We start from the raw sequence: 10,234 nt of genomic DNA on the forward strand, positions 1-10,234 counted from the left end.
AGGCGTGCCTTATCACTCACAGCCATTTCTCAATTCTCAGTAGTTTCAGCTCCCCTCCTCTCTCTATTACCCACCCCAGTCGGGAACCTGGTGAAGGGCGGCGATTTCAAAGACGGGGTGGCGCTGATCATGTGGGAGAGGCAGTCGCTTCGTCACATTATATATATATATATATATATATATATATATATATATATATATATATATATATATATATATATTCAATATCAATTACAGCACATGCTTTCAATGCAAAATGCTGGCTCCCTATTAAACATTGTATAAACTTTAAAATCTAATTACTTACAAAGCTCTAATGGTTTGGCTCCCCAGTACTTGAGTTAGCTTCAAAATTCTGGCCAGTTGATAATACCTATAATATCAACTGCAGGTGGTCGAACCTTTTCCTATTTAGCACCTAAACTCTAGAACAGTGTTCCTAGCATTGTTCAGGAAACAGACACACTCTGTCAGGTTAAATCGAGACTCTTTACTATGACTTACACATATGTAGAACATTATCAATTTCTATAATTCAAATCAGTTAAATAATTGTTAGGCTGCATTTACTAGGTCAGCCGGAACCGGGAACACTTCCCATAACACCTGATGTACTCGTTACATCATAAGAAGAATTGCATCTACACTAATATTAGTCCCTCTGTTTATCCCGAGGTTTACTGCAATCTGCCGGATCCAGATCAGATGATGGACCTGTGCCTAGACACGACCACAACGCATCCCTGAATTGTCAGCAGAGATAGTGTCAACTAGACTCTCCCCTGTGAAGGCCTCCTTCCCTTTCCTTCCATTTCCTTCCCTTCCCTTCTATACAGATAAAAACACAAATGCACACATGCGTATCCAAGCATGCTTGCCTATAGGCTGAAAACATAAATGCTTGCATACATGCCGTCACCGTTTTCACAGAAACAACTTTTATGGGTTGCAAGGGGAAGATGATGGAACTATTTCAAACCTATTTCATGGTTTGTGTTCTCCAGCCACCAAATGCTGTTGCTGTGTGAATGGGAACGCATTGGGGGTTTCTGTTTTAATTTAGGATGGTGTTGTTTAAATGGCACCAAATTAAATAACTAGTCATCTTTTACAACAGATTTTAATCAAAAACTTTCATCACTGTAAAGCTGCTTTGAAGCAATCTATTGCAAAAAGCGCTATATAAATTACTTGTTTCCACTTATAAGAATAAAAATTGTGTGTACGTGTCTAACAGAACATACCTTAGCACGCTATCAAAGGCTGAAGAATCCTTTATTTTTGGTGTTGTTGGTTCATTGTGATTTTGGATCATGGACATGCATGGGCCAGGGCTCGCAAAGTCCAACCTCCCGGGGCTATGTGTTTTCTTAAATAGTTAAATAACATTCCTTTCTTGATGTGTGTTGCTCATGTTCACTCTCTTGACTTGATATTTAAAGGAAAAATACAATCACGGAAGTTTTGATTATGCTGTGTACAATGTACTTGGCGTGTGTGATGCACGGTTCGCACTTATATCCACCAATTGGGCGGACCAAGTTATAAAAAAATAGCATTCCAATCAATCGAGGGTGGATGAGAGATAAATCATTGTGTTTGTTTAATAAAGAAGTTTTGCCGGTTGCCTTTTTCCCACATGCTTTAAAAAAGATTCCACATGTACTGACGAGGGAGCTGAAGCTCATTATACATGCAAATCTTATCCAATCCTAGACGTGGACATTTACTTCTAAGTCTTCAGTACAACATGCCCGTAAAAACATACAGGAGAGAGCCTTAAATTCAGGGTAAAAAATAGCCTATTACTTATTCATTATGATGTTATTGAATGTAAAAAACAAAACAAAAAAACATGCAAATGTCATAAATTGCCCTCAGACAACAGTATAAAAAAGCTAGTTCATGACACCTTTAAACAAATGAAGAAGAAGGCAATAGCATGGCAATCATTGTGATTTGTCATGCTGTTGAGAATGTCTTGTCTGTTCACAGTTAACATACTGTGAGTTGTTTGAACTTATTCACGGATGCATTTTTGGAACCCACATACCTCAAGTAAGACCCCAAGGTTTGTGCTAATCTACCGTGAGTTCAAGGTATATGTGAATCTTCTAATCTACCGTGATTTCCGGAATATCCCTCTGATATGTAGTCCTATGTTAGGGGAACAAAATGTCCCCCAAAAGACAGTCATATCAGCAATCACTGTCTTTTTTGGGATTTTTGGTTCACATTTTTTTAGATGGGTAGGTAACGGAGTAGAGTTAGGGGACAGAATATACAGTTTGTACAGTATCAAATCATTATGGAAAGTCCCCATAAAATATGAAAAGTCCTCAAAATATAGTGAAACAAACGTGCGTGTGTATGTTTATATATGCTGAGTAACTGTCTGCACGTGTTTGTCTCCATTGCACAGCTCAGGGACAAATGGCGCGTTCATACACTATGCAGTGTCTTGGTGCTTACACAGAGCTCTTGGGAGATTTTGTTGCGAGGAACGAGGGAAATGGTAACCATAACAACAGGTAACCACTAACAACCAGCGTTGATCATGTTGAGTACACTGGTGAGCACCTCTAATTGCAGTGGAAGAATTCAGTTGTTCAGATCAGCAGGCTGGAGATGGTGATATCCATGAGAGCAAGTGCACAGCTATTCATGAGACATGAAACCAAATGTGTCTTACAATTTGAATTGCAATTAGCTGGTAAAATAACAACTGAATATGATTTGATCACTACAAATCTTAACTGATATTATATTAACATCAAGATAATAAAGATAGTAAAGATAGTAAAACTGCTTTGAAAGTGCTATAGAGATCAAATTGAATTGACTTAAACCACAAATTCAAATCCAAATTCACCAATTACTTTGATTAACTAATTATTTGTATAAAATTATGATACTACCGCAAATCCTAGGCTATACTTTATAAAATACCCATAGGCTGTGTTTGCACTTGGCATTATCTTTGGCATGCGATCACTGTAATCCGGGGGACGAAAGCAGGTTATGTGACGTAGCTGGGTATGTTTAAGAGTAAGTCAGCGGATAACCTCAACTTTCAGTTCCAAAAACGGAGGTTACTTTTAGGGTATGTTAGCAGCGATAGCAACTCAACATGACCTGAACATAACATAACTTGCTCCGGAGTAACTCATGTCAAGGGTTAGTTTGCTTAAGAGGAATTAAGATTTGTGTAATCTAATTTATATAAGTTATATTAATATAAATACATTTGTTATATACTGTTATATAATAGGCAATTTTATATATAAATTCTAAAGCACTATTATAACAAGGTAATGTTTAAATGTTAATTTAATTCAAATATATGTATTATTGGATCTGCATGGATCGGCATTTAATGTAAGAAACATAATATTGTATAAAGAAACATGATATTCTTACAGAAGTCAAGTCAACTTTATTTATAAAGCACTTTTACAATGACGATTGTTTTTAAAGCTGCAACAAAATTTGATTCGGCTGTACAGTCGCTCTGGAGAAAACGGTGATGTTATCAGCTCATTTCAATTTACCATGTAGTGACAATGTGGGCAGATCAGTGATATAAATAGTTGATACAGTTAATTTAGTAATTAATTTTATTTGGATATTTCATTAAAAACTTAGATCAAAATTTCAGTGTCCCCAACTGAACAAGTCAAGCCAAAGGCAAGAGTGGCGAGGAACCAAAACTTCATCAGGGCATGATGGAGAAAAATAAACCTTGGGAGAAACCAGACTCAGTCGGTTTGTGTTTTTAATGTAAAAATCACATTAGGCTTGCTCAGTTGGGGACACTAAAATTTAAAAATAGTTATTCAACTAAATATACAAATAAAATGTATTAATTAGGTCTTATTTAATTCTGTAAACTATAATACTGATCTGCTAGCATTGTCGCTATATGATAAATTAAAATAAGCTGATAACATCACTGATTTCTCCAGAACGACTGTACAGCCCAATCAAATTTTGTTGCAATATTTTCCTGTTTAACACTGTGAAGCTGCTTTGAAACAATTGTCATTGTAAAAGCGCTATATAAATAAAATAGACTTATACTTAAACACTCAAATTTCAACTATATTACCAATATGCCCGCATTGTCATTTGGACAATTGACTTAGTGGTTCATGTAGATTGTTTACAAACCAGAAGGTTGGCGGTTCGATGCTCCGTTCCACCTGACCAAGTGTTGAGGTTGGTCCATAAGCAAGACAAGTAACCCCAGCTGCTCCCAATGAGCTGGATGGTGCATTGGATGGCTTGCACCGCTGTCGGTGTGTGTGAATGAGAGAGTGAATGAGTGAATGTGAGGCAAGATGTAAAGCGCTTTGGATGGCCATGGGTGTGTTAAAAGCGCTATTTAAATGCAGTCCATTTACCATTTAAAAAGCGCTATATAAATAGGTGACTTGACTTGACTATACTTAATGGTTGTTTTATTTGATACAGGTCTCGACGACCTTCGTACCACTGCAGTCGAAGATTGTGACTGCATTTGAGAGGTTGAATGTCTAGCACCGATGGATTGGCCTGCTCTACAATAGGCCTTGCCACTCCCTCAATGACAGCCTCTGGAACCAAACAGCTTGCCTCCATCATGGAATTGTCTGCCACTACCGGAGCTGCAGCTGACAATTCAGACAACAGCTGGTTCCATAGTGCCATAGATTCCTTGTTCTCAGGTTCCCCGAAGTCCTTGTCCTCCAATCGTGACAATATCTGGTCAACGTGCCTACGCACAATATTACCATTTCCTAACATGACCTTGCAGGAGACAGGCCCTATTATCTTGGAAATGAACCCAGGGATCCACATAGGTCCATGACTGAAATTCTTGGTAATCATGGTGTCTCCCTCCTGGAAACTTCTCCCTGAACCCTGCTTGTCATGATATTTCTGTTGACTGCTCTGTTTCCATTCCACCTCCCTTCTGTGGTCCGGATAATTTAGATCTAATGTCGATCTTAACATCCTGCCTTGTAGCATTTCAGCAGGCGACAGCCCAGTAGTGGACTGAGGTATAATGCGGTAACTAAATAGCACTCGTGACACTTAAGTGATTAAACTTCCACCACTCGCCTTCTTCATCATTGACTTAAATGTCTGGACTGCACAACCATTGGAGGAAGCATGATACGGAGCAGAAGTAATATGTTCAATCCCATTTTTCTGCAAGAAATCTCTAAACTCTGCAATCACAAAGCATGATCCATTATCCAACATAATTGTTTCTGGGATTCCTTGATTACTAAAACTTTTCTTTATACACTCAATCTTAGTAGCTGAGGTTGAGGTTAACACAGGGTAAGCATCCATCCATTTGGAATGCGCATCCATCAGGATCAAAAACATGTGTCCCATAAAAGGTCCCGCATAGTCGATATGTAACCTTTGCCAAGGTTTGCTCGGCCACTCCCAAGGATCAAGTGGCGCTGGAGCTGGCGAATTACGGTGTTCTTGACGTTCTTGATCTTTTAACTACAGTGTGCCGGGAGAGGCGTGGTTTAGCGAGGTCTGTGATGGGAGAGAGAGTTGGGAGACAAGTGTGGCATAAGTGGATCAAGTTCTAATGATTAACACCTGTGTCTTGTTCCAGTAATGGGCGTGGAGATGGCATAAAATCAGCTCAAGGAGCACATTCAGGGAAGTGACCGGCAGGAGACTCGGAAGCTGGAGAGAAGCTACAGTGAGCTCTGGAGAGCACATGGACTGTTTAATTGAAAGTGTTGTCGTATTGAGAAACACTCACTGCATGAAAAGTGGGATTTTCGTCCCCGTAAACGGCCGGAAATCTCCCTGATTTTCGACAATTAACGTCAGTTTACAGCCTGTGAACGTCGCGTTCGTCTGTGCCACATATTGACGGAAACGAACCATGACGTATGTGGAGCTTGCGGAGGCATGCTGGCGCCGGCGCTAATGGCTCTAATTAGCATATGAATAGCAGCTCTGGGCGGCGCCTTGCCGGAATGGCTTGAATTTCCTCACTCAGTATTGGTTGAAACTACTACATTGAAACAAGAAATATCACTCCTGATTGGTTGGCAGATCTGTTACTATTGGTCAACCTGGGTAATAAATTAATAAATTTAAACCCCCAAATTATAATAATTTTACACATATATATAAAATTATGATTTGCATATTAATATTTAATTGTATATATTCATATTCATGTGATATGCTATTATGTTTTATATTCATGTCATTGTTATCCTATAGACTACGCTATTATAACCACCAAGGACATTCATTTATTGAGGAAAGGAAAATATGCCAGGGACGTGCAGTTTATTCAAAGAAAGAGCTTTATTAGAACAAACACAAACACACAACCAAATGCAAAACGTGTGAGATCTGCCCACACAACAATAGGAAGCTCACGAGAAGCCCAAAATCCTACAGCACCATGAAGTCTCTGTTTTCTGCTTCAGAGCTGTAGGTAACTAGCGCCATTCTGTCTGTATTAAGTCCATATTTCAGACGTCTGTCGTGCGTTGCCCTGTTCTTTGGAATCGCCTCTAATCTCGATTGCAGCGTGGCACAGAGGTCGGCGAGCTCCTGGCTGGTCAAACAGTCCATCCAGACACCGCGCGAACGATGCCGTCTTCCTCATCAGACATCAGGTCTATGGTAGCGCACTTCCAAAGGCCCACCTCATCCTCAGCTAACACACTCTTTCTTGCTTGTAGCAGCTGTAAAAACAAACAATAAAGACAATCAGTATTGCGCGATGTACTGCGTAAAATGCACCTGAAAAATAGTCACACTGACCAAAAACGGATCTAATCTAATAAATCTTACCCTCTTTCTTCTCAATCGACTCCGAGCTGAACTCTTCACAGCTTCTGCCTGTGATGCAAGAACTGGATGTTTGTACCTGAAGCTCCTGCGTACTGTCTCTATGTCTTACATGCAGCTGGAAAACAATTAAATGAGTGTTATGACGAAGTTGTGAAGACGGCGTACTGCTTCCTGTAAAATGACCAGAAAAAGAAAACACTTTTATAAAGCAACTTACATTTGTTCTTTTACAAGGCTAATTTCAGTTTGTGCTACTTAAAAAGCTTTGCTTTAGGTTACTTTAGCTTAGATAACAGTCTTACCGCAATCTTAGGACTGGTCTTCTCTTAGGCACTCGTCTTCTCTTCTTAAAGTTAGTATCTTCCACACAGTTTTTCGACTCCAAAGCAAGCAACCTATCGTCTATGGACAGCAACCTGGAGATTACTAAAGTTAACTGCTCGTTAAAATCGGCAGCAAACTGTGCAAGCTGACGAGATAGCCCACTGATTGCATTCAGCTGTTTCTTCCCGCCGGTGTTACGGATCAACTGGGGATCATGTTATCTGGGGACGGGCGCGTGCACGCAGCTAGTTTTACCTGGATTTACAGCAGATGTTAGACGAGGACAGATTCGTCACAGCGGATTTTCCACTGAACAGATTTAAAACGCTTTCCACATTATTGGTAAATGTTTGCATAATATCAGGCTCTGTTTTCCTCTGTCGCTGCTTTGCTGTATGTTTCAAACGCAGTTTAAGGGAAATTTTAATGTGGTTTCATTTCACAACACAGACCACGCCCACATTCTGTTCGATGAAAGTCGTATCCAATGACAATTACATTCAATAAATTACATTGTGTCGTATTAGTATCGGAATTTTTATTTTATTTTTAATAACTATTGTTTTTGTAATTTGCTTAGGGTATTTTTTAAATTATATATATCCTAACTAAAATAACTTATAGCCTGTCATATTACCTTTCTCATATTAGCCTATTATATTCTATTATAATCTATTATATTGCCCACCCCTTGCCCACCTGCACATCCCAGCTGATATACAAGATTTGGGGGGTCATTCTGCATTTGAAAGTTTGAAAGGGTTTTAAATCTTCTAAATAAAGTAAAATGATTCAAAATCAAGTAATTTATATATGCCAAAGTCAACTTTAAACATATACAATGTAATTTCCAAACAGCAAAATTGTGGCCAGTGAAAATGCTGAGTGGCTAGTAACTTTGGAAAACCACTAGCCACGGTGGCCGGTGAGCAAAAAAGTTAATGTCAACCCCTGTATGTATATATATATACACACACACACACACACACACACACACACACACACACACACACATACATACATACACACATACATATATATATATATATATATATATATATATATATATATATATATATATGTAGTGCCGTTAAAATTAATTTGCGTTAACACGTTAATTTTGACAGGCATTGATATATGATATATAAAGTTTGCTGATGTATGACGCTTATTAGCAGGAGACTGCAATGATTGGTAAAAGTTGCGGTGATTGGTCAAAATTGCGAGTCGCACTGAATTCACGGGGACTGATTGCAAATGACACACAATAAATAATCTAGAATACTTTCATCAAATATATAAATTCAAGCTTAAGGTTAAGATTTTACAATTAGGCTATACTGAGCCTGATCTATCTAAGAGATTTTCTTAGAAGGAAGTTAATACCTTTTAAATGTCACATGGGTTAAAACTCCCGCTACCCTGATTTGCATTTCTATAGCTCACAGCATGTTCATTTACATGTTAAAGCCTCCCCTGGAGTTAAGGGAAGGGGGGTCTTGGGGGGGACAACTGCCAAGCAAGGCCCACGTCAATTTCTGACAATTCACGGCAGTTTTCGGTGTCGCCTGCAAACTGCCGTGTACAGTCGTAAACCTGATCTTCCACGACAATCTACAGTGCCGCTTACTGACGAAAATCCCACTTTTCATGCAGTGACTATGAAGTGTCTTGTTTTTTTGATTGTTTTGTTTTAGAAATAAACACTAACCGAGTCTCCTGCAAGCTGACCCTGTCTTCTTTCTTCCTTCCGAACTGACTTTTTTTACATACAGCTTTTATGTCGGCATCTAGCTTTGGCCACCAGAAATAACTTTGCGCTAATGCTTTCATTCTAGCGATGCCGATGTGACCATGATGTAATGGCTGTATCAAGGCATCCTGCCCTGGTGGTGGCACAACTTTGCGTGAGCCCCACAGTACACACCCATCTTGCACACTCAACTCTGTTTTCCTAACAACATATGGTTGGAAAGCTGGGTCCCAATCTTTGGTCGGCCACCCATGTTGGACGAACTGTGCCACTCTGGACAACACAGGATCTCGACTAGTCCATCTATTCATTAGAGCTGCTGAGGCGAGGGTCACATTTTCATCAGCACTCGTTCCTCTTGTCCTTTCTGGGCAGCCTGTTGAGGTAAAGGGAGACGACTCAATGCATCAGCATTGCTATGATATTTCCCCAGCTTGTAATCCATCTCGTACTCATACGCTCACAAGGTTACGACCCACCGCTGTATACGAGGGGAAGCCATTTGAGACACAGCCTTCATCTAACTAAAGAGAGACAGTAAAGGTTTACGATCAGTGCAAATGACAAACCTTCTTCTATATAAATATTTATGAAACCTCTGAATGCCAAACATCACCGCCAGACCTTCTTTGTCCAGTTGTGAATAATTCAATTTTTTCTGCTGGCGTTAATGTTCTTGACATGAAGCTAATCGGTCTCTCCTGTCCATTTGGCATGCGATGTGACAACACCACACACACTCCATAAGGAGAAGCATTACAGGACAGGATCAGATCTTTTTGGCTGTCATAATGCACTAATGCCGATGACTGCATAAGTTGTTTAGACTACTCAAAAGCTCTCTCTTGCTCTGCCTTCCATTTCCAGGGAATTTCTTTCCTTAACAATTCATGTAAGGGCGCTGACAATGTTGACAAATGTGGCAGGAACCTATTGTAATAGCTCAGTAGACCTAAGTATGCTCTCAGTTCTGTAAAATTAGTCGGTGCTGGTGCTTCTTGTATGGCCCGGACCTTGTGTGCCATGAAGTCCAGAAGCGTCCACTTTATGGCCCAGGAACTCTGCTTCCTGCTCAACGAACACACACTTGTTACGCTTTAGGCAAAGACCAGCTTCCTGCAACCGTGTTAATACCTGATCCAACATTGTAAGGTGAGCTTGATCACGCTGGCCCGTCAGCAGAATGCCATCCAAACAGCCACATTCAGGATGCCACCCACCAGACTCTCCATCAATCGTTGGAATATAGCTGGCCTGGAGGAAACCCCAAATGGCAAACGATTCACCTGAAACAGACCCTGGTGCGTATTAATAGTGAAATATGGCTTG

The 10,234-nt window shown here is 39.8% G+C and overlaps 1 long non-coding RNA gene across 2 annotated transcripts; it reads right to left on the reverse strand.

Moving 5' to 3' along the window:
- Positions 1-6,591: 6,591 nt before the first annotated feature.
- On the reverse strand, positions 6,592-7,510 carry LOC137049613 (uncharacterized). 2 transcript variants are annotated; one of them, XR_010899657.1, is made up of 3 exons: positions 7,131-7,510; positions 6,829-6,943; positions 6,592-6,719 (listed from the first exon to the last, which is right to left on the reverse strand). It is a non-coding gene; the product is annotated as an uncharacterized lncRNA (long non-coding RNA). The 2 variants fall into 2 exon arrangements; XR_010899658.1 differs by having other exon boundaries at positions 6,829-6,999.
- Between the last annotated feature and the right edge of the window lie 2,724 nt (positions 7,511-10,234).

This window comes from Pseudorasbora parva, chromosome 20, assembly GCF_024679245.1.
Source record: "Pseudorasbora parva isolate DD20220531a chromosome 20, ASM2467924v1, whole genome shotgun sequence".
Lineage (NCBI taxonomy): Eukaryota > Metazoa > Chordata > Actinopteri > Cypriniformes > Gobionidae > Pseudorasbora > Pseudorasbora parva.